Source organism: Nerophis lumbriciformis, linkage group LG01, assembly GCF_033978685.3.
Source record: "Nerophis lumbriciformis linkage group LG01, RoL_Nlum_v2.1, whole genome shotgun sequence".
NCBI lineage: Eukaryota > Metazoa > Chordata > Actinopteri > Syngnathiformes > Syngnathidae > Nerophis > Nerophis lumbriciformis.
Genome location: NC_084548.2, coordinates 77,285,373 through 77,310,370, shown reverse-complemented (window position 1 = coordinate 77,310,370; position 24,998 = coordinate 77,285,373). Strand labels below are relative to the sequence as shown.

General features: G+C 40.0%; 1 protein-coding gene across 2 annotated transcripts in view; it reads right to left on the bottom strand.

Moving 5' to 3' along the window:
* The window catches only part of pdyn (prodynorphin), a 30,527-nt gene extending 9,224 nt beyond the window's left edge, over window positions 1-21,303 (bottom strand). Inside the window, exon 1 of one of the 2 annotated variants that reach the window (XM_061970083.2) lies at window positions 21,183-21,303. The gene's annotated coding sequence lies outside the window, so the exon portion shown is untranslated. The remainder of the gene's footprint in view (window positions 1-21,182) is intronic. The other variant, XM_061970074.2, reaches the window with a different exon arrangement.
* Window positions 21,304-24,998: the final 3,695 nt, after the last annotated feature.

Below are 24,998 nucleotides of genomic sequence, written 5' to 3'. Positions count from 1 at the left end.
ACTATTTTGATTATTGTTGAACGTGATTGGACTATTTTGATTATTGTTGAATGTGATTGGACTATTTTGATTATTGTTGAATGTGATTGGACTATTTTGATTATTGTTGAACGTGATTGGACTATTTTGATTATTGTTGAATGTGATTGGACTATTTTGATTATTGTTGAATGTGATTGGACTATTTTGATTATTGTTGAATGTGATTGGACTATTTTGATTATTGTTGAATGTGATTGGACTATTTTGATTATTGTTGAATGTGATTGGACTATTTTGATTATTGTTGAATGTGATTGGACTATTTTGATTATTGTTGAATGTGATTGGACTATTTTGATTATTGTTGAATGTGATTGGACTATTTTGATTATTGTTGAATGTGATTGGACTATTTTGATTATTGTTGAATGTGATTGGACTATTTTGATTATTGTTGAACGTGATTGGACTATTTTGATTATTGTTGAATGTGATTGGACTATTTTGATTATTGTTGAATGTGATTGGACTATTTTGATTATTGTTGAACGTGATTGGACTATTTTGATTATTGTTGAATGTGATTGGACTATTTTGATTATTGTTGAATGTGATTGGACTATTTTGATTATTGTTGAATGTGATTGGACTATTTTGATTATTGTTGAATGTGATTGGACTCTTTTGATTATTGTTGAATGTGATTGGACTCTTTTGATTATTGTTGAATGTGATTGGACTATTTTGGTTATTGTTGAATGTGATTGGACTATTTTGATTATTGTTGAATGTGATTGGACTCTTTTGATTATTGTTGAATGTGATTGGACTATTTTGATTATTGTTGAACGTGATTGGACTATTTTGATTATTGTTGAATGTGATTGGACTATTTTGATTATTGTTGAATGTGATTGGACTATTTTGATTATTGTTGAATGTGATTGGACTATTTTGATTATTGTTGAATGTGATTGGACTATTTTGATTATTGTTGAATGTGATTGAACTCTTTTGATTATTGTTCAATGTGATTGGACTATTTTGATTATTGTTGAGTGTGATTGGACTATTTTGATTATTGTTCAATGTGATTGGACTATTTTGATTATTGTTGAGTGTGATTGGACTCTTTTGATTATTGTTCAATGTGATTGGACTATTTTGATTATTGTTGAATGTGATTGGACTATTTTGATTATTGTTGAATGTGATTGGACTCTTTTGATTATTGTTGAATGTGATTGGACTCTTTTGATTATTGTTGAATGTGATTGGACTATTTTGATTATTGTTGAATGTGATTGGACTATTTTGATTATTGTTGAATGTGATTGGACTCTTTTGATTATTGTTGAATGTGATTGGACTATTTTGATTATTGTTGAACGTGATTGGACTATTTTGATTATTGTTGAATGTGATTGGACTATTTTGATTATTGTTGAATGTGATTGGACTATTTTGATTATTGTTGAATGTGATTGGACTATTTTGATTATTGTTGAATGTGATTGGACTATTTTGATTATTGTTGAATGTGATTGGACTCTTTTGATTATTGTTCAATGTGATTGGACTATTTTGATTATTGTTGAGTGTGATTGGACTATTTTGATTATTGTTCAATGTGATTGGACTATTTTGATTATTGTTGAGTGTGATTGGACTCTTTTGATTATTGTTCAATGTGATTGGACTATTTTGATTATTGTTGAGTGTGATTGGACTATTTTGATTATTGTTCAATGTGATTGGACTATTTTGATTATTGTTGAGTGTGATTGGACTATTTTGATTATTGTTGAATGTGATTGGACTATTTTGATTATTGTTGAGTGTGATTGGACTCTTTTGATTATTGTTGAATGTGATTGGACTCTTGATTATTGTTGAATGTGATTGGACTATTTTGATTATTGTTGAATGTGATTGGATTATTTTGATTATTGTTGAATGTGATTGGACTATTTTGATTATTGTTGAATGTGATTGGACTATTTTGATTATTGTTGAATGTGATTGGACTATTTTGATTATTGTTGAATGTGATTGGACTCTTTTGATTATTGTTGAATGTGATTGGACTCTTTTGATTATTGTTGAATGTGATTGGACTATTTTGATTATTGTTGAATGTGATTGGACTCTTTTGATTATTGTTGAATGTGATTGGACTCTTTTGATTATTGTTGAATGTGATTGGACTATTTTGATTATTGTTGAATGTGATTGGACTATTTTGATTATTGTTGAATGTGATTGGACTATTTTGATTATTGTTGAATGTGATTGGACTATTTTGATTATTGTTGAATGTGATTGGACTATTTTGATTATTGTTGAATGTGATTGGACTCTTTTGATTATTGTTGAATGTGATTGGACTCTTTTGATTATTGTTGAATGTGATTGGACTCTTTTGATTATTGTTGAATGTGATTGGACTATTTTGATTATTGTTGAATGTGATTGGACTATTTTGATTATTGTTGAATGTGATTGGACTATTTTGATTATTGTTGAATGTGATTGGACTATTTTGATTATTGTTGAATGTGATTGGACTATTTTGATTATTGTTGAATGTGATTGGACTATTTTGATTATTGTTGAATGTGATTGGACTATTTTGATTATTGTTGAATGTGATTGGACTATTTTGATTATTGTTGAACGTGATTGGACTATTTTGATTATTGTTGAATGTGATTGGACTATTTTGATTATTGTTGAATGTGATTGGACTATTTTGATTATTGTTGAATGTGATTGGACTATTTTGATTATTGTTGAATGTGATTGGACTATTTTGATTATTGTTGAACGTGATTGGACTATTTTGATTATTGTTGAATGTGATTGGACTATTTTGATTATTGTTGAATGTGATTGGACTATTTTGATTATTGTTGAACGTAATTGGACTATTTTGATTATTGTTGAATGTGATTGGACTATTTTGATTATTGTTGAATGTGATTGGACTATTTTGATTATTGTTGAATGTGATTGGACTATTTTGATTATTGTTGAATGTGATTGGACTATTTTGATTATTGTTGAACGTGATTGGACTATTTTGATTATTGTTGAATGTGATTGGACTATTTTGATTATTGTTGAATGTGATTGGACTATTTTGATTATTGTTGAACGTGATTGGACTATTTTGATTATTGTTGAATGTGATTGGACTATTTTGATTATTGTTGAATGTGATTGGACTATTTTGATTATTGTTGAATGTGATTGGACTATTTTGATTATTGTTGAATGTGATTGGACTATTTTGATTATTGTTCAATGTGATTGGACTATTTTGATTATTGTTGAATGTGATTGGACTATTTTGATTATTGTTGAATGTGATTGGACTATTTTGATTATTGTTGAATGTGATTGGACTCTTTTGATTATTGTTGAATGTGATTGGACTCTTTTGATTATTGTTGAATGTGATTGGACTCTTTTGATTATTGTTGAGTGTGATTGGACTCTTTTGATTATTGTTGAATGTGATTGGACTATTTTGATTATTGTTGAATGTGATTAGACTATTTTGATTATTGTTGAATGTGATTGGACTATTTTGATTATTGTTGAATGTGATTGGACTATTTTGATTATTGTTGAATGTGATTGGACTATTTTGATTATTGTTGAATGTGATTGGACTATTTTGATTGTTGTTGAATGTGATTGGACTATTTTGATTGTTGTTGAATGTGATTGGACTATTTTGATTATTGTTGAATGTGATTGGACTATTTTGATTATTGCTGAATGTGATTGGAATATTTTGATTATTGTTGAATGTGATTGGACTATTTTGATTATTGTTGAATGTGATTGGACTATTTTGATTATTGTTGAATGTGATTGGACTATTTTGATTATTGTTGAATGTGATTGGACTATTTTGATTGTTGTTCAATGTGATTGGACTATTTTGATTATTGTTGAATGTGATTGGACTATTTTGATTATTGTTGAATGTGATTGGACTATTTTGATTATTGTTGAATGTGATTGGACTATTTTGATTATTGTTGAATGTGATTGGACTATTTTGATTATTGTTGAATGTGATTGGACTATTTTGATTATTGTTGAATGTGATTGGACTATTTTGTTGACTTTATTTAGGAGATGATTGTTGAATGTGAATTTGTTGACTTTGAGTGTTTTCCATGTTTGTGTTGACAGGTCCTGTCTGAGGGATTAGAATGAGAGGAAGTTTAATTTACAATCAAACGCATTTCCCTCCTAGTCCTTACTTTAAAAAAAAATCCATCAATATTGATATGGAGCAATTCTAAACACTTATTTCCAGCAGATTTTTTAAGGAAGTTGGGACTAAAAGCGTTTTGAGGCTTGTTTTTCCCCCCCAATAGTGTTAAATAAACTTGTGATTTGTTATCAATGTTTGAAGTTTTCCTTGCAACATTCACCCCAAAAAGCTCAGAAAGTAATACTGTGTTGATGTTTTACTCATTTCAAAGTAGAAGAAATGATTGTAAACAGAACTTCCTCATTGTGGTCCACAAGTTTCAAACATGTACGTTTCAAGTCCTTCCTAAACATTTCTTTGTGTTCCAACACATGAAGAACATTTGACAAATCATATTTCTTGCTAAACGATCATCACACTTCAACATCTCCAACATGTCAACACTAGCTGCTAATGATCATCACACTTCAACATGTCAACACTAGCTGCTAATGATCATCACACTTCAACATCTCCAACATGTCAACACTAGCTGCTAATGATCATCACACTTCAACATCTCCAACATGTCAACACTAGCTGCTAATGTTCATCACACTTCAACATCTCCAACATGTCAACACTAGCTGCTAATGATCATCACACTTCAACATGTCAACACTAGCTGCTAATGATCATCACACTTCAACATCTCCAACATGTCAACACTAGCTGCTAATGTTCATCACACTTCAACATCTCCAACATGTCAACACTAGCTGCTAATGATCATCACACTTCAACATGTCAACACTAGCTGCTAATGATCATCACACTTCAACATCTCCAACATGTCAACACTAGCTGCTAATGATCATCACACTTCAACATCTCCAACATGTCAACACTAGCTGCTTGGCACATGAAGAAGAAATAAATACTTGCCAAGCAGGAAGTGAATGTTTCCATGACTCAGAAGGCAGGAACAGGAAGTAGTTCATGTCAAGCAGGAAGTGAATGTTTCCATGACTCAGAAGGCAGGAACAGGAAGTAGTTGTTGTTCCTGCTTCGTCTACACAAGAATTGGGAAGTTTTCATTGTCTTTTTATGACTAGAAGCCGCTACTTTTTTCCAACGCTTTGAACCCTGCGGCCGACGAAACGATACGACTAATTTATGGATTTTTCTTGGCTAACTGCTATGTTTTGTATTCAACAAACACTTTTGATATCACGGAGACATTTTGTCCCTCTTCTTGCTGTTTTGTGCTTGTTCCTGTCCTGTGCTTTTATTTTGGTGCCTCTTCCGGTTAATGCGTCACTTTTGTCACACCACATTTCCCCTCACCTGCTTTCTGTTAGCAATCAGGACTATTGAAGTTTTCTTCTTTTGTTGGTGGATGTTTTCCATGGGTTGGTGACCACAGACCATCCTTTTTCATGCTTGGCAATGACACTCGTATGTGTGGATGCCGTCTGCTCCACAAGTCTTTTGCATTTTCTCTCCTTTTTAATCATAGCCTGTTCTCTCACTTTTTCTTCATTTATGAATAAATACCCCTTTTCCTGCGACCTCCTTCATCTGCAGCCCTAAAATCCCCACAATCTCCCATGATGCACCACTCATCATCATCATCGCATGACACAGGTGCTGCCAATGTACTTCCTGTTTGGTGCTGTAAGTACAACCCTCCATAGCGGTTCTACATTTGACAATATAACTACAACAACTCTTCCTTGCTAAAGCGTCCCATGATGTAGGAGTGTTGTCATGCACGCTTCTATGTGTCCTTAGCACTAGCTAATGTTATTATTATTATTAACATTCTTTTTTGTTGTTTTGTCAATTCAGAAAAACGTCAGCGTGGAGTTATTGAGTCTGTTTAGCTGATTGGAGAGCTAGCTTGTGCAGCTAGTGTGTCCATGACCATGACTGACGTTTTGTTTGATCAGCCGTTTTACTGCCCTGTTACAGACACTGTTTGTAAACAATGAAGGTGTAAATAAACATGTATAAAATCCTTTGTAGTCGATTGTAGTCCAGTGCAGCTAACATATGGAAAATATGTTTTTCTTGTCAAATGTAGCGTGTGCGGCTCCGGAGCCTGGAAAATACACTTTTTCTTTTTCTTTTTGTCTTGGGATGAATATTGATGCTTCCAAACAGGAGGGTGCAGGTGTGAGGCCAGGCCAGGCCAGGACAGGACAGGACAGGATAGGACGACTGAGTGGGAGGAAACAATGAGGTAAGAAGCTGGGGAGATAATGAGGACCTGCTGGCTGCATGAAAGGAGCTGATGCAGAACCCTGACCGTGGTCTTGATGTCATCGAGCACACAAAGACCTCATTTCCATTACAAGTCGCCTCCTTCTCATGGAAACACACTACTGCACCCAGAGAGACCTACATACCCGTCTAATCATAGGTGTTACCTCTCTACATACCCGTCTAATCATAGGTGTTACCTCTCTACACACCCGTCTAATCATAGGTGTTACCTCTCTACATACCCGTCTAATCATAGGTGTTACCTCTCTACACACCCGTCTAATCATAGGTGTTACCTCTCTACATACCTGTCTAATCATAGGTGTTACCTCTCTACATACCTGTCTAATCATAGGTGTTACCTCTCTACATACCCGTCTAATCATAGGTGTTACCTCTCTACATACCCGTCTAATCATAGGTGTTACCTCTCTACATACCCGTCTAATCATAGGTGTTACCTCGCTACACACCCGATGGGCTTGTCTTGATGATATCAAGGCCTGGATGGGCTTGTTTTGATGATATCAAGGCCTGGATGGGCTTGTCTTGATGATATCAAGGCCTGGATGGGCTTGTCTTGATGATATCAAGGCCTGGATGGGCTTGTCTTGATGATATCAAGGCCTGGATGGGCTTGTCTTGATGATACCAAGGCCTGGATGGGCTTGTCTTGATGATACCAAGGCCTGGATGGGCTTGTCTTGATGATACCAAGGCCTGGATGGGCTTGTCTTGATGATACCAAGGCCTGGATGGGCTTGTTTTGATGATATCAAGGCCTGGATGGGCTTGTCTTGGTGATACTAAGGCCTGGATGGGCTTGTCTTGATGATATCAAGGCCTGGATGGGCTTGTCTTGATATCAAGGCCTGGATGGGCTTGTCTTGATGGTACCAAGGCCTGGATGGGCTTGTCTTGATGATACCAAGGCCTGGATGGGCTTGTCTTGATGATACTAAGGCCTGGATGGGCTTGTCTTGATGATATCAAGGCCTGGATGGGCTTGTCTTGATATCAAGGCCTGGATGGGCTTGTCTTGATGATACTAAGGCCTGGATGGGCTTGTCTTGATGATACCAAGGCCTGGATGGGCTTGTTTTGATGATATCAAGGCCTGGATGGGCTTGTCTTGATGATATCAAGGCCTGGATGGGCTTGTCTTGATGATATCAAGGCCTGAATGGGCTTGTCTTGATGATACTAAGGTCTGGATGGGCTTGTCTTGATGATATCAAGGCCTGGATGGGCTTGTCTTGATGATATCAAGGCCTGGATGGGCTTGTCTTGATGATACTAAGGCCTGGATGGGCTTGTCTTGATGATATCAAGGCCTGGGTGGGCTTGTCTTGATGATTTTAAGGCCTGGGTGGGCTTGTCTTGATGATACTAAGGCCTGGATGGGCTTGTCTTGATGATATCAAGGCCTGGATGGGCTTGTCTTGATGATATCAAGGCCTGGATTGGCTTGTCTTGATGATACTAAGGCCTGGATGGGCTTGTCTTGATGATATCAAGGCCTGGGTGGGCTTGTCTTGATGATATCAAGGCCTGGATGGGCTTGTCTTGATGATATCAAGGCCTGGATGGGCTTGTCTTGATGATACTAAGGCCTGGATGGGCTTGTCTTGATGATACCAAGGTCTGGATGGGCTTGTCTTGATGATATCAAGGCCTGGATGGGCTTGTCTTGATGATACTAAGGCCTGGATGGGCTTGTCTTGATGATATCAAGGCCTGGGTGGGCTTGTCTTGATGATTTTAAGGCCTGGGTGGGCTTGTCTTGATGATACTAAGGCCTGGATGGGCTTGTCTTGATGATATCAAGGCCTGGATGGGCTTGTCTTGATGATATCAAGGCCTGGATGGGCTTGTCTTGATGATATCAAGGCCTGGATGGGCTTGTCTTGATGATACCAAGGCCTGGATGGGCTTGTCTTGATGATATCAAGGCCTGGATGGGCTTGTCTTGATGATACAAAGGCCTGGATGGGCTTGTCTTGATGATATCAAGGCCTGGATGGGCTTGTCTTGATGATACTAAGGCCTGGATGGGCTTGTCTTGATGATATCAAGGCCTGGATGGGCTTGTCTTGATGATACCAAGGCCTGGATGGGCTTGTCTTGATGATACTAAGGTCTGGATGGGCCTACAGTTCTTACATTTGAATGAAAAGAAGACAGAAGTGTGACATGTTACACACACATGATGACATGAATACACAATGGATGTGACATGTTACACACATGTGATGACATGAATACACAATGGATGTGACATGTTACACACACACATGATGACATGAATACACAATGGATGTGACATGTTACACACACACGTGATGACATGAATGTGTTGACATGAATACACACACGCTGTGATTCACACACCATGAATGAGTGTTAGTCATTAAAAGTCCATTAGAAGAGTTTTAGTATATTTCATGCATGAATAGATTGAATGGAACATTCTAGTAGCTTGGATTGCAAAATACTGAAGATAGGCTTTTTATTATTGATGTTCTTTGAAGATTCTTCTCCTAATTAAGCCCACAGCAAACATGACTTGAGTTAATTATCTCAGCAATGTCACCGTTTGAAGAATGGATTGCCAGGAAATAGTCGGAGCCCTTTTGTACGCAGCTTTACCAAAGACGGTGATGCTGAGGACACGGTCATCGCCATGGCGACCGCAAAGAAAGAGAAAAACATACACACATGTTGTGTCCATTGATACAACTCTTTTTTATTTGAAAACACAAAAGACTGACAAGAAATAAATAAAGATTGCTATTTGATTTGACTAACCAGCAAGTAGTCTGATCCTTAACCAATCATTTGGGAATGGAACACACGCCATGGACATTAAAGTGTCCTAAATGGAACAATATTGAATTATTACATTAAAGTGTCCTAAATGGAACAATATTGCATTATTACATTAAAGTGTCCTAAATGGAACAATATTGCATTATTACATTAAAGTGTCCTAAATGGAACAATATTGCATTATTACATTAAAGTGTCCTAAATGGAACAATATTGCATTATTACATTAAAGTGTCCTAAATGGAACAATATTGAATTATTACATTAAAGTGTCCTAAATGGAACAATATTGAATTATTAAATTAAAGTGTCCTAAATGTAACAATATTGAATTATTACATTAAAGTGTCCTAAATGTAACAATATTGAATTATTACATTAAAGTGTCCTAAATGTAACAATATTGCATTATTACATTAAAGTGTCCTAAATGTAACAATATTGAATTATTACATTAAAGTGTCCTAAATGGAACAATATTGCATTATTACATCAAAGTGTCCAAAATGGAACAATATTGCATTATTACATTAAAGTGTCCTAAATGGAACAATATTGAATTATTACATTAAAGTGTCCTAAATGGAACAATATTGCATTATTACATCAAAGTGTCCAAAATGGAACAATATTGCATTATTACATTAAAGTGTCCTAAATGGAACAATATTTAATTATTACATTAAAGTGTCCTAAATGGAACAATATTGAATTATTACATTAAAGTGTCCTAAATGGAACAATATTGAATTATTACATTAAAGTGTCCTAAATGGAACAATATTGAATTATTACATTAAAGTGTCCTAAATGGAACAACATTGAATTATTACATTAAAGTGTCCTAAATGGAACAATATTGAATTATTACATTAAAGTGTCCTAAATGGAACAATATTGAATTATTACATTAAAGTGTCCTAAATGGAACAATATTGCATTTTTACATTAAAGTGTCCTAAATGGAACAATATTGAATTATTACATTAAAGTGTCCTAAATGGAACAATATTGAATTATTACATTAAAGTGTCCTAAATGGAACAATATTGCATTATTACATTAAAGTGTCCTAAATGGAACAACATTGAATTATTGCATTAAAGTGTCCTAAATGGAACAATAGTGAATTATTGCATTAAAGTGTCCTAAATGTAACAATATTGAATTATTACATTAAAGTGTCCTAAATGTAACAATATTGAATTATTACATTAAAGTGTCCTAAATGTAACAATATTGAATTATTACATTAAAGTGTCCTAAATGGAACAATATTGCATTATTACATTAAAGTGTCCAAAATGGAACAATATTGCATTATTACATTAAAGTGTCCTAAATGTAACAATATTGAATTATTACATTAAAGTGTCCTAAATGGAACAATATTGAATTATTACATTAAAGTGTCCTAAATGGAACAATATTGCATTATTACATGAAAGTGTCCTAAATGGTTATCAATGAGTGTTATTAAAGAACTATCTTGACACATACACATAAAAAGGATCAACATTAACTTGAGAAGTGGGCGTGAAATAAATGTTGTCCCTTAGGGAAAGAAGCATGTGACTCACTGACAAACAAGTCCATCTTTTCATTTTCATCCACTCAGCCGTGTTTGCCTTCACATTCCACACTCACCTGGAGACATCATGCTCCCACGCCTTCATCCTCCACTCTCTTCTCACTCCTTCATCCTCCACTCTCTTCTCACTCCTTCATCCTCCACTCTCTTCTCACTCCTTCATCCTCCACTCTCTTCTCACTCCTTCATCCTCCACTCTCTTCTCACTCCTTTGGCAAACGTCCCTGATTGACTTCTTTCAAGCTTTAATTGGCCATGAGGAGCACACACACACACACACACACACACACACACACACACACACACACACACACACACACACACACACACACACACACACACACACACACACACACACACACACACACACACAGTCAGGTGTGGAAGTGAGCGTGTCAGGTGTGGAAGTGACCGTGTCAGGTGTGGAAGTGAGCATGTCAGGTGTGGAAGGGTTAGGGTTAGGTGTGTCAGTAACCATAGCAGCTCCATAAATAAGTGAATGATAAACTCGGGTGAAGCTCCAAATGTTTTCCTGAGTCTGTCATTGACGTCACACTGATTGCAGAATGAGAGACTCACCTGTTTAAAGGTGTGCAGGGGGAAAAAAGGTGACGTAGCCATAAAACAATGATTAGCACTCCACACAAGTCAATAACATCAACAAAGCTCACCTGTGTGCATTCACACACAGCATAAATAGTTTGGTGGACAAAATGAGACAAAGAAGGAGTGGCATAAAACACAACTTTTTGTGGCAGCATTGGAGAAAGTTGCACATGTAAACAAACTGTTGTGTCACAGGCCACACAACTAAGGTGAGTTCAAGGACCGCAGAAATGAGTAGGACAAAACAACACTCCTAAATAGTGTCATCAGTGAAGCATAAACACAAACATGTGATTTCTAACAATTAGCAAGGTTTCTGTCATGTTTGTCCTCCTACACAAACCATGTTACATCCAACCATGTCTGTCATGTTTGTCCTCCTACACAAACCATGTTACATCCAACCATGTCTGTCATGTTTGTCCTCCTACACAAACCATGTTACATCCAACCATGTCTGTCATGTTTGTCCTCCTACACAAACCATATTACATCCAACCATGTCTGTCATGTTTGTCCTCCTACACAAACCATGTTACATCCAACCATGTCTGTCATGTTTGTCCTCCTACACAAACCATATTACATCCAACCATGTCTGTCATGTTTGTCCTCCTACACAAACCATGTTACATCCAACCATGTCTGTCATGTTTGTCCTCCTACACAAACCATATTACATCCAACCATTTCTGTCATGTTTGTCCTCCTACACAAACCATGTTACATCCAACCATGTCTGTCATGTTTGTCCTCCTACACAAACCATGTTACATCCAACCATGTCTGTCATGTTTGTCCTCCTACACAAACCATATTACATCCAACCATGTCTGTCATGTTTGTCCTCCTACACAAACCATGTTACATCCAACCATGTCTGTCATGTTTGTCCTCCTACACAAACCATGTTACATCCAACCATTTCTGTCATGTTTGTCCTCCTACACAAACCATGTTACATCCAATCATGTCTGTCATGTTTGTCCTCCTACACAAACCATATTACATCCAACCATGTATGTCATGTTTGTCCTCCTACACAAACCATATTACATCCAACCATTTCTGTCATGTTTGTCCTCCTACACAAACCATGTTACATCCAACCATGTCTGTCATGTTTGTCCTCCTACACAAACCATGTTACATCCAACCATGTCTGTCATGTTTGTCCTCCTACACAAACCATGTTACATCCAACCATGTCTGTCATGTTTGTCCTCCTACACAAACCATGTTACATCCAACCATGTCTGTCATGTTTGTCCTCCTACACAAACCATGTTACATCCAACCATGTCTGTCATGTTTGTCCTCCTACACAAACCATATTGTGACAACTTCACTGCTTTTGGGCTTTGTAAAACAATTGCTAAAAAAAACTAGCATAAAAGATGAACATGCTAGCATTTTCACAAATACGCCAACTGTTGCTGGACAGCAGCTAGTATTAACTGTTAACTGTGTAATACTTGCTGGACAGCAGCTAGTATCAACTGCTAACTGTGTAATACTTGTTGGACAGCAGCTAGTATCAACTGTTAACTGTGTAATACTTGCTGGACAGCAGCTAGTATCAACTGTTAACTGTGTAATACTTGCTGGACAGCAGCTAGTATCAACTGTTAACTGTGTAATACTTGCTGGACAGCAGCTAGTATCAACTGTTAACTGTGTAATACTTGTTGGACAGCAGCTAGTATGAAAAAGATGAAGTGACTTCAGAGTAGCAACTTTTGGTAAACGTACAAAGACTCCTCCCTTCACTGTGCAGTGTGTACTCTGCATTACCTATAAGGATTCTTTATTGTCAAGACCTGATGAAATGATGTTGTGCAAAGATCTAGAGAATGAGGCAAGTTGATAAAGTAAAAGCCAAAGAAGAATAGAAGGAAGACTACATGGGTGTGCAGTACAAGAACAAAAGCCATTCCACAGCTTTTATTAGGAATTGCACTTTGAGTCCACTAGTAAATTATTATTGATTTTCTCATCCCTCGGGCAACGAGGTGAAAGATTGCGGTCTTCAAGTCAAAAGCCCTCCGGCTGTCAAGACTATTTAGCTACTTCCGTTTCATCTTCATCTTGTTAAGATTGTTTTAAAAGTACATTTTGAAGTCATATTTTCCATAGTTCTCTTTTCGCCCTTTTCCTATACCTACTCCTTCCTCTTTGAGGCGTATCAATCAATGTTTACTTATATAGCCCTAAATCACCAGTGTCTCAAAGGGCTGCACAAGCCACAACGACATCCTGGGCTCAGATCCCACATCAGGGCAAGGAAGAACTCAACCCAATGGAATGACAATGAGATCTAGTATGAATATCAAACGGTAGATACTTTGACTTTTCTTCAAAATATGCATTATATTTGGGAGTGCGGCAAGAGTTCACCGTGACGGTATTTACAGTAAGATTTACCCTCTTGCCAAACAGTCACAATGGACAAGTGATGGACAATTATACTGTGGTGAATCACTACCTTATCGTGGTGCAGGTGTTTGAGTGGTCCTAGAAGCTACTGTATGTGTTCCAGGCCTTAAAGCCCCCCTAGAGTTTCCCAAAGCAAACATGTACTAGATGATGGGTCAGACAAAGAGTGATTTAGAAGACACTTTGGAAAGGAACTTCAGGAGAGAACCCACCTTGCCCCAATGTGGAACACCGAGCTTGGTCATGACTCGGCTTGAAAAAGACCTGGGTCCTGTGCGTTGTGTGCTAGGAGGTGGTCGAAGGCGGGTGCATGGCCGACCTGGTCTTTGTCAGCAAAATGCTTCTGGATATGGAACATTAGCTCTTTCGTGGGGAAGGATCATGAGCTTGTGCGAGAGGTTGACAAGTTCCCACGAGACGTTCAGTCAGTCGGACTTACCTCCACCCACAGTTTAGACCCTGGAAGCTATCTCCTCAAAAGGGGTTGGACCTTGTTCAACTCTGGAGTTGTAGCAAGAGAAAGATGGCGAGCTGGAGTAGACTTGTAAAGTTCCTACTCTGACTCAGTGACTAGGTGTTGGAATAATCTCAAGTGAACGAGGGATTTACTACCCTACCCATATGGGTAGGGGAAAGGGTCCTGATTGTTGTTTGGTGCATACACACAAGCAGAATCTGAGAGTACCCAGCCTTCATGTAATGCACCAGGATGATGCTGGAGAGCATCCTTGCTGGTGACCCCTTAGTTCTACTGAGAGACTTCAATGCCCACATTGGCACCAACTGGAGCAACGTGATTTGGAGAATTAGCCTCCCGGATATCTGAATCTGTGCAGTCCATAGCAAGCACCACGTTCAAACATAAGGACGCCCATAAGTGCACCAGAACAGTAGTCGTGTTATCAGACTGTGTTTTTGAAGAGGGCGGACGGTGTAGAGAGGGGTTGAGCTGTCAACTGATTAACACCTGGTGATGAGTTGGATTAAATGGCTGACCCAAGCTGGGAACAATGGCAGAGTCCCTCGTTTGGTGAGAAGAGTACTACGACCATTAGTGGAACCTTGACTACAGGAGATGCAATGTGTTTTTTGTTCTGGTCGTGGAATACTGGACCAGCTGTACACCCTTGCAAGGGTACTGGAGGGGGCATTGGCATTTTCCCAACTGGTGGGCGTTGTGCTGGAAATATGAGATTTGTGGCACACCGCTATGTGCTATTCGGTCCTTGTACAACCCGAGCAGGTGCCTGGCTCGCATTGCTACGAGTACAGTAAATCAAGCCTCTTCCGTTGGGAAATTGCTCCAGAGTACAGGGTCAGAGAGAAATGGTATCTCCATTCAGTCTGGTGTGCATGGAAACATTGACAATGAAAGTTTTGCGGACAATGTTTTAAAGTCCGACAGGGCTTTCCTTTGTCATCGGTTCAGCCAAGGCGTTGACGGTGTTCAGTTTGGTGGCCTTAGGATGTTGTCTCTGCTATTTGCGGATAAAATGGTCCTGATTGCCTCATCAGGTGGCCACATTCAGGATTTGCACCTGAGTAAAGCTTCTGGGATGAGACTCTGTACTACTAAATCTGGTGCTCACTTGGGAAAGGATGGATTGAGGGTGGAATGAGGTTTTTCCCCAGGTGGCAGAGTTTTACTATCTTAGTGTCTTATTTAGGAGTGAAGGAAAGCAATAATGCAGTCACTGAAACAATCCGTTGTCCAGCGTCCGTTGATGACAGAGTGGAACTACTGGTCAAACTCGGTTCCTACTCTCACCTATGGTCACAAGCTTTGGTTGGTGACTGAAGGAGCAAAATTGCATATACAAGCGGCCAGATGAGTTTACGCCATAGGGGGTGGACTCACCCTTAGAGACAGGGTGAGGAGTCGGGTTCTCCCAGAGAAGCTCACAGCAGAGCTGATGGTCCTTCACATGGAGAGCAGCCATTCCAGCTGGCATTTAGTTTGGATGGCTTCTGGATGCCTTCCCGGCGAGGTCTTCTGGGCATGCCCAGACAGGAAGAGGCCACTGGCTAGAGCCAGAGGTTGTGTCTCTCAGCTAGCCTCAGTGTCTCCCCCCCAGACCCAACTGGAAAAAGTGGCCGTGAAGTCTGCGCTTCCTCGCTGCGACCCAGAAAATGGTGGAATAGCTTGAAAATGGTTTGGGTGATAAGAAGAAGAGTATCTTTCTAAAAGTGGTCACTAACATTGGTGGAGCCGCTCATGGACCTGGCAAACACTTCACCCAACACGCATGTTTTCATGTCAGAGAACTTTGAGCTGCGATTGGAAACAAGAACCCTCCAAGTGTTGCCTTGACATCCTTTCATTCTCTTCTTAAATGTTCATCCTTTCATTCTCTTCTTAAATGTTCATCCTTTCATTCTCTTCTTAAATGTTCATCCTTTCATTCTCTTCTTAAATGTTCATCCTTTCATTCTCTTCTTAAATGTTCATCCTTTCATTCTCTTCTTAAATGTTCATCCTTTCATTCTCTTCTTAAATGTTCATCCTTTCATTCTCTTCTTAAATGTTCATCCTTTCATTCTCTTCTTAAATGTTCATCCTTTCATTCTCTTCTTAAATGTTCATCCTTTCATTCTCTTCTTAAATGTTCATCCTTTCATTCTCTTCTTAAATGTTCATCCTTTCATTCTCTTCTTAAATGTTCATCCTTTCATTCTCTTCTTAAATGTTCATCCTTTCACTCCAACAACATGCGCTGCAAATATAGCAAAGACCACAAGCAAGGACAAGTCATGTGACGTCTCAAGGAGGCTCTCTTCCCTCCTGAATGCAGATGTGTTGCATGATCCACAAAGGAGCGCCATCTATTCACCTCTGCATTAGCAGCATTGGCCTTCACGTAACCACGGCAACGCTCACTGTGGTGAGCATCTGAGTCAGAAGCCGGAGTGAATGTCCCTGAAAACTTCTCAAAGATGTTTGTCCTGAAGAGAAATGAGGCACACAATCTCTGCAGGCAGGTTTAACACACACACACACACACACACACACACACACACACACACACACACACACACACACACACACACACACACACACACACACACACACACTGAGCGTGAGCGTGAGCGGGAATGGACCATGAATGCTCCTTCAGTTGTTGTCCTTTTTAACCCACATACACACCATTTCAAACAAAGTACATGATATTAAACCATGCTCACCACATAGTTGATTATTTCTTATTAATAGTGTACATTTAAGTCAGACATAGTTGATTATTTCTTATTAATAGTGTACATTTAAGTCATGTCTCTTTGGTCTACTTCTACCTTTTTCAGCGGAATAAAGTGTGTTTTCACTTAGACTTAGACTTCCTTTTTATTGTCATTCAAATTTGAACTTTACAGCACAGATAAGAACAAAATTTGGTTACATAAGCTCATGGTAGTGCAGGATAAAAAAGCAATAAGGTGCATATATAAATAAATAAATATATACAAATGATATATAAATAATATATAAATATATATATATATATATATAAAATCAATAAATATATATAAATAAATAAATAGATTACTGTACAGATAAATATATTGCACTTTTTCACATGCGTCCACGTTTATGGATGTATGTTATATTGTCTTTTTTATTCCAGCCAGTTAATCCATTTTGGGGGGAGTTGAGGGGATAATTTAATTATGATGCGTTCAAGAGTCTTACGGCCAGAGGGAAGAAGCTGTTACAGAACCTGGAGGTTCTGCTTCGGAGGCTGCGGAACCTCTTTCTAGAGTCCAGCAGTGAAAACAGTCCTTGGTGGGGGTGGGAGGAGTCTCTGCAGAATTTCTGAGCCCTGGTCAGGCAGCGGCTTTTTGCCATGTCCTGGATAGGAGGAAGAGGAGTCCTGATGATCTTTTCCGCCGTCCTCACCACTCTCTGGAGAGACTTCCAGTCTGAGGCATTGCAGGCTCCAGTCCAGACAGAGATGCTGTTGGTCAGCAGGCTCTCTATAGTGCCTCTGTAGAATGTGGTGAGAGAGCTGTGCTCTTTTCATACCACGCAAAAAGTGCATGCGCTGCTGAGCTCTTTTTACAAGAGCTCCAATGTGTAGGGACCAGGTCATATTGTCAGTTATCTGCACCCCCAGGAACTTGGTGCTGCTTACTATCTCCACCACTGCTGTGCCGTTGATGAAGAGTGGATCGTGGCTGGACTGCTGCTTCCTGAAGTCGGCGATGATCTTCTTGGTCTTGTTGACATTCAGGACCAGGTTGTTGGTTCTGCACCAGTCAACCAGATGTTTCACCTCCTCCCTGTAGTCCATGTCATTGTTGTCACGGATGAGGCCCACTACTGTCGTGTACTTCACAATGTGGTTAGTAGTGGACCTGGTGCAACAGTCATGAGTCATCAACGTGAACAGCAGTGGACTCAGGACGCAGCCCTGGGGGGAGCCGGTGCTCAGGGAGATGGCACTGGAGGTGTTGTTGCCCACTCTCACAGATTGGGGTCTGTCTGTGAGAAGTCAAGTAGCCAGTTGCAAAGGGGGGTACTGAATCCAAGGTTTGCTCACCAAGTGCTGCGGGATGATGGTGTTGAATGCTGAGCTGAAGTCCAGGAACAACATCCGCACGTGTGTGTCCTTTCCTTCCAGATGTTCTAAGCTCAGGTGGAGTGCAGAGGAGATGGCGTCATCTGTGGAGCGGTTAGGGCGATAAGCAAACTGGTATGGGTCAAATGTGGGGGGAAGTCTGGAGACAATATATTCCTTTACCAGCCTCTCCAAGCACTTCATTATGATGGGGGTGAGTGCAACGGGGCGGTAATCATTGAGGGAGGAGATTTTTTAGGCACTGGAATGATTGTGGCCGTCTTAAAACATGATGGTACCACAGCCTGGGTCAGCGAGATGTTGAAGATGTCTGTGAGAACCCAGCCAGCTGGTCTGCACATCCCTTAAGCACCTTGCCCGGAATGTCATCAGGTCCCGGTGCTTTCCGGGGGTTCACTCTCCTCAGGGTTTTCCGGACATCCGCTATATCCAGGTTGAGTCGGTGGTTTCGAAGCAGTCTTGTAATGCTGACATTGCTCCCTCTGGCCAGGTCCTCACCTGCTTCACTGTAGCTTGCTTCCTGATCAGCAGGGGCTTGCGTGCAGGAATTAGCATTACAGATAGATGGTCTGAGGAGCCGAGGTGGGGGCGGGGTGCAGCTTTATACGCCTGTTTAATATTACTATACACCAAGTCCAGCTTGCTTCCACCCCTGGTTGCAAAATTCACATATTGATGGAAATGAGGGAAAACTGTTTTCATGTTAGCTTGATTAAAATCCCCTGCCACGATGAAAACTCCCTCTGGATGTGTAGTTTGCAGTTCATTGATGGAGCAGTACAAAGCATTCAAAGCTTCTTTGGTGTTAGCACTGGGGGGAATGTACACTACTGTGAAGATCATAGCACTGAATTCCCGGGGTAAATAAAATGGCCTGCATTTTATAGTTAATAGTTCAACATCAGGAGAGCAGTGACATGATACTATCTTCCCATTATTGCACCAGTTATTATTGACGTATATACAAACACCACCGCCTCGGGATTTACCAGTGAGAGATCTACTCCTGTCCGCCCGAAACATAGTTAGCCCCTCGATGCTAACTGCCTCGCCCGGAACGGATGGTTTCAACCACGTTTCTGTGAGAAATATGACACAGCAGTCTCTCATCTCGCGTCTTGCATTTAAATCCAGCTTCAGGTAGTCCAGTTTGTTCTCCAGGGAGCGGACATTTGAAAACAGGATGGATGTTGAACAACTTAAGCTGTACATCAAGCAAGAATGGGAAAGAATTCCACCTGAGAAGCTTCAAAAATGTGTCTCCTCAGTTCCCAAACCTTTACTGAGTGTTGTTAAAAGGAAAGGCCATGTAACACAGTGGTGAACATGCCCTTTCCCAACTACTTTGGCACGTGTTGCAGCCATGAAATTCTAAGTTAATTATTATTTGCAAAAAAAAAAAAAAAGTTTATGAGTTTGAACATCAAATATGTTGTCTTTGTAGCATATTCAATTGAATATGGCTTGAAAAGGATTTGCAAATCATTGTATTCCGTTTATATTTACATCTAACACAATTTCCCAACTCATATGGAAACGGGGTTTGTACATTAAGAGACATATTTTTTGTTATTTTCAGGGATTAAATATGTTTGTCTTCTTCCCTTTTAATGTGTAAAGGAGTTGAAGTAAGGTGTTTGTTAATGATGACACAACAGTAAATCCATCCATCCATCCGTTTCCTACCGCTTGTCCCGTTATCTCCCACAATTATGGTAAGAATATCAAGGGAGCTGTTGTTCCAGCGTCGGCCACCAGAGGGCAGTATTACAACATTGTTAAAAGGCCTCTGAACAGGCCAATAAACCATTGTCTTTTATTACTTTATTCATTGTGTTTTATTACTGTAAGTCTGAAACATTCATGCCACTAATTGTGTTTTATTACTGTAAGTTTGAAACATTCATGCCACTAATTGTGTTTTATTACTGTAAGTTTGAAACATTCATGCCACTAATTGTGTTTTATTACTGTAAGTTTGAAACATTCCTGCCACTAATTGTGTTTTATTACTGTAAGTTTGAAACATTCATGCCACTAATTGTCTTTTATTACTATAAGTTTGAAACATTCCTGCCACTAATTGTGTTTTACTACTGTAAGTTTGAAACATTCATGCCACTAATTGTGTTTTATTACTGTAAGTTTGAAACATTCCTGCCACTAATTGTGTTTTATTACTATAAGTTTGAAACATTCATGCCACTAATTGTCTTTTATTACTTGAAACATTCTTGCCACTAATTGTGAGAGATTTAGTCTTCTTTTAGATAGAATTGCTGGAAGATGAGAAATGAAAAGAAAGCTGCATGTGAATAATTGAGTAAAAGAAGACAAATAGTACACAAGTATGGTCAACATTCCAATGAACGGAACTTATTCTTATCTCGTGAGGGTTGACAATTGTTTGTGGGAAGACGTAATGAGCGAGCCTTTCTCCTAATGGCCAACAGTCCATCCTATTATTTCTATTTCAATATAAAAGGAGATCAACAATCTCCGCCATTGGAATGATCTTTTCCCTCATTAGCAGTAAAAGTCCATCTTTCTTCTGGGCAAAGATTTTTCTTGTCAGGAAGGTTTTAAACACGCAGATTTATCTCTCCTTCGTGTTATGAACATGGTTTTACATCTTGGCTCAGATAAAAGTCATGTTTTGTGATGATGTGGGCAGAAACTCTACCTGTTTATGGCTTCAACATGAAAAAACCACAAATATTCCAAAAGCGGCGCCATCCTATCGGCCCCTGGCAGCAGGTCGATGTTGCGGGCCAAGGACCTCCACCTACAGAAATTGGCACCTGGATACGTGGGCCCTTTCTCAATGGAGGCTATCATTAACCCAGCATCCGTACGTCTTTCTCTTCTGCACTCTATGAAAAGACATCCCGTATTCCATGTGTCCCAAAATAAACCAGTGGCGGTCAGCTCGCTCTCGCTCTCGCTCTCGCCCCCTGTTCCTGCTCCTCCCCCTCCTAAGGTCCTCCAGAGTGGTGACCCGGATTGGACGATGAAGGAAATTCTCAGGGTTCGTCGGCAGGGTAGGGGGTTTGTCTATTTGGTCTTGGAGGGTTATATCCTGAGGACCGATTTTGGGTACCAGCCTCTTACCTTGCTGACCCCTCCCTGTTGGAAGATTTACCGGGCGAACCCTGATGCGCCCTGACGCCCGTCGGGAGCCTCGCATAAGCAGGGGTGTACTGTTACGGCTCAAGCACCCCTCCCTAATTCATACGAGGTGGTATGTTTTCTGAACCCACGCCGCCAGGGTGCGATTGGTTGGCTAGTGTGTACCCTCCTGTTGACAATTCCGCCCGACTTCTTCCTTTTGTGGCCCAAATGCTGAATTACACGTGTTTTCAATTCACAGGACCCTCTTCGTCCCCCAACAAATTGGGTGACATTGACCCTTCCTGGTGCACCACACTGATAGATGGCTCAAAAATAGGCCCTTGGGCACAGGCTGACTTATTCTGGTATTGTGGGGAGCACAGATTGTACATTAGAATCCCGACGTCAGCCGTTGGGCTTTGTGCTATGGTTAGACTGGTGACCCCACTCACCCTAGTGGGTAAAAAATTAACACCTCTTGGAACTCCTGTTTCAGCGGCGGCCTCTCTAACTTCCCGCCGACGCCGCCATGTTGGAGGAGTGTAACGGGCTCCTTTGAGTTGATGAGAAACCTTGATGGTGTTTACTTTGATGCAATAGGACAACCAAGAGGGGTCCCCTCACAACACAAATTGTGGTGTGAATCCTGTGCAGGTTTCGACAACCTTCCTATCATTGGTGCTATTTTCCCTGTGACTGCTACTAAAAATGTAGAACGCATTAACTATGTCTTTTATAATCTGTTGAGACTGACCAACCTGACTCGTGAAGCTATTGAGGGACTTGCTGAACAACTTGCCCCGACCTCCCTCATGGCCGTCCAGAGCCGCACAGACCTTGACCGCATCCTAGCCAAGGAAGAAGGTGTGTTTGCAATGTTTGGTGACCAATGCTGTACCTTCATTCCTAACAACACCGCCCCCGATGGCTCGGTCCAGAGGGCCTTAGAGGAACTCCAAGCCCTGTCTAAGGAACTTACTGAAGTTTCCGGTGTCTCTGACCCCTTTAAAGCATACTTGCCAACCCTTCGGGGAGACTCCCGAAATTCAGCGCCTCTCCCGAAAACCTCCCGGGACAAATTTTCTCCCGAAAATCTCCCGAAATTCAGGCGGAGCTGGAGGCCACGCCCCCTCCAGCTCCATGCGGACCTGAGTGACGTGTTGACAGCCTGTTCACACGTCCACTTTCCCACAATGTAAACAGCTAATGATCGAGGGCGAGTTCTTGGTTTCTTATGTGGGTTTATTGTTAGGCAGTTTCATTAACGTCCTCCCAGCGCGGTAACAACACACAACAACAGCAGTCAAGTTTTCATCTACCGTAAAGCAGTTTGTCTGCCGTAAACAGCAATGTTGTGACACTTTTACACAGGACAATACTGCCATCTACTGTACATGCATATGTGACCCACCCATAGTGTGTCACATTTTTGTGTTGATTTATTTATTTTATTTTGTGGTTTGAATTCGTTTTTGGAGCTGTCATTACACATTTATCAGTATTCACATTGGTCAGTAGGGGGCAGTAGGGCGTTTCTTCCCAATTGAATGCTATCACCTGCAGACCGGAAGTGTCTTGTCATTCTGATGAGAGCGACCAGTCTGTGAACAATTGGAACGTCCTGTGTGCTTTTTCCTCCTGTATAACAGGTTAGTTTTGGTGAATCAACTCACTGAATAATATCCATGTGATCTTTATAAGTTTAAGTACACATTCTGATGGTGGAGCCTAACTCTAAAGTGTTTGTGAGTTGTAGTTTGTATTTGTGAATGAATCCAGTGCACAGCTGCAGTAATCAATACAAAAAGGCGACGTGAGTACGCAACGTTTATATAGGAACTTCTGATCCTAATTCAGACTCCCAAATTAGAGCTCCCGTTTTCTTATTGATTTTATAATGTTTATTTGTATAATGTGTGTGTTCTGAAATAGTGACAGAGAATAGAACAAGGGTGGACAATTCAACCCTTAACTCAACAATGAGTAGATGAGTGTTATGTGTGTGTATATGTGTAAATAAATGAACACTGAAATTCAAGTATTTCTTTTATTTATTTATATATATATATATAGCTAGAATTCACTGAAAGTCAAGTATTTATTATATATAGATATATCTTAACCACGCCCCCCACCTCCCGAAATCGGAGGTCTCAAGGTATGCTTTAAAGATTGGCTCCAAAACACCTTTGGCAGGTGGTCTGACCTAATTAGGTTTGCCCTGGTCTCCATTTGAGTTTTCTTGGCCATTATAGCTTCATGCGATTGCTTTATCGTAGAGATGCGTGGTTTGCGGACACAACCGCGGAGTCCGCGGATTATCCGCGGGTCGGGCGGTTGAAATAAAAAAAAAATTAGATTTTATCCGCGGGTCGGGCGGTTGAAATAAAAAAAAATTAGATTTTAAATAGATTCAGGCGGGTGGCAGTTAAACCAATTGGTAAATATATATACATAGTTAAATGTTGTTACCCACATACGAAAAACGAGCAGGCACCTGCAGCATATGCCACAACAGAAGAAGAAGAAAAAAAAAAGATGGCAACGCCGGCAGCAAACGTGGTACGCGACAAACTAAAAAAGGGAATACTAAAGACCAGGGAAAAAAAACAACAGAAAAGTTCAGCGTGGACTCGTTTTTATGAGGTTGTAAATCAGGATGATAGTAATGCTGGCTACGTGATTTGCAAGAGCTGCGACGCTGTTTATGTCTACGACAGTCACAAAACCGGGACATCTAACATATGTTAGATGTCCCGGTATTGGTGCATCACATTTGTGCAAAACCCCGAACTTCCACAAACACCCTGAGCATGAGCAGTTTCGTCCGCCGTGATCCCAGAAGAGTGCCACAGGATGTTAAAACAAGATAGAACGCAGCTGCCTGCAGCAGTTTGAGTGGCGCGAGCGCGCTTGGAGGTGCGCTCAGTGCGGCTCCCAGATGATTGCGCACTGGTGTGCGTCTGGGCCGTGACAGCGTGGCACGCATTGAATGTCTCTGCTAATTGGATCAGTCTCCTTTCTTTAACAGGCAAAAGCTTTATAACCTCACTAATGCCTTGCATCGTCTATATTAGATATATAACAACGGGTGGGTGCGGTTTTAATAAAATGTTAGTTCGGGTGGATGGCGGATGGCGGATGGGTGACGACTTTTGTGATGCGGTTGCGGATGAAATAATTGCCTATCCGCGCATCTCTACTTTATCGCCCCTTGTGCGAGGTCTCTATGCACCCGCATCATAGTTCGAGCTGTTGAAGGTCAACCTCACCCTGTTTCTGGGTTTGCTATGTCTCTGAAGGGGGTCAAGCAAAGTGGAGACTTTCGAGAATTGCTAGGGGGGGCATATTTTTTTCTCCTTTTATTGTGACAGATAGTTGATTTACT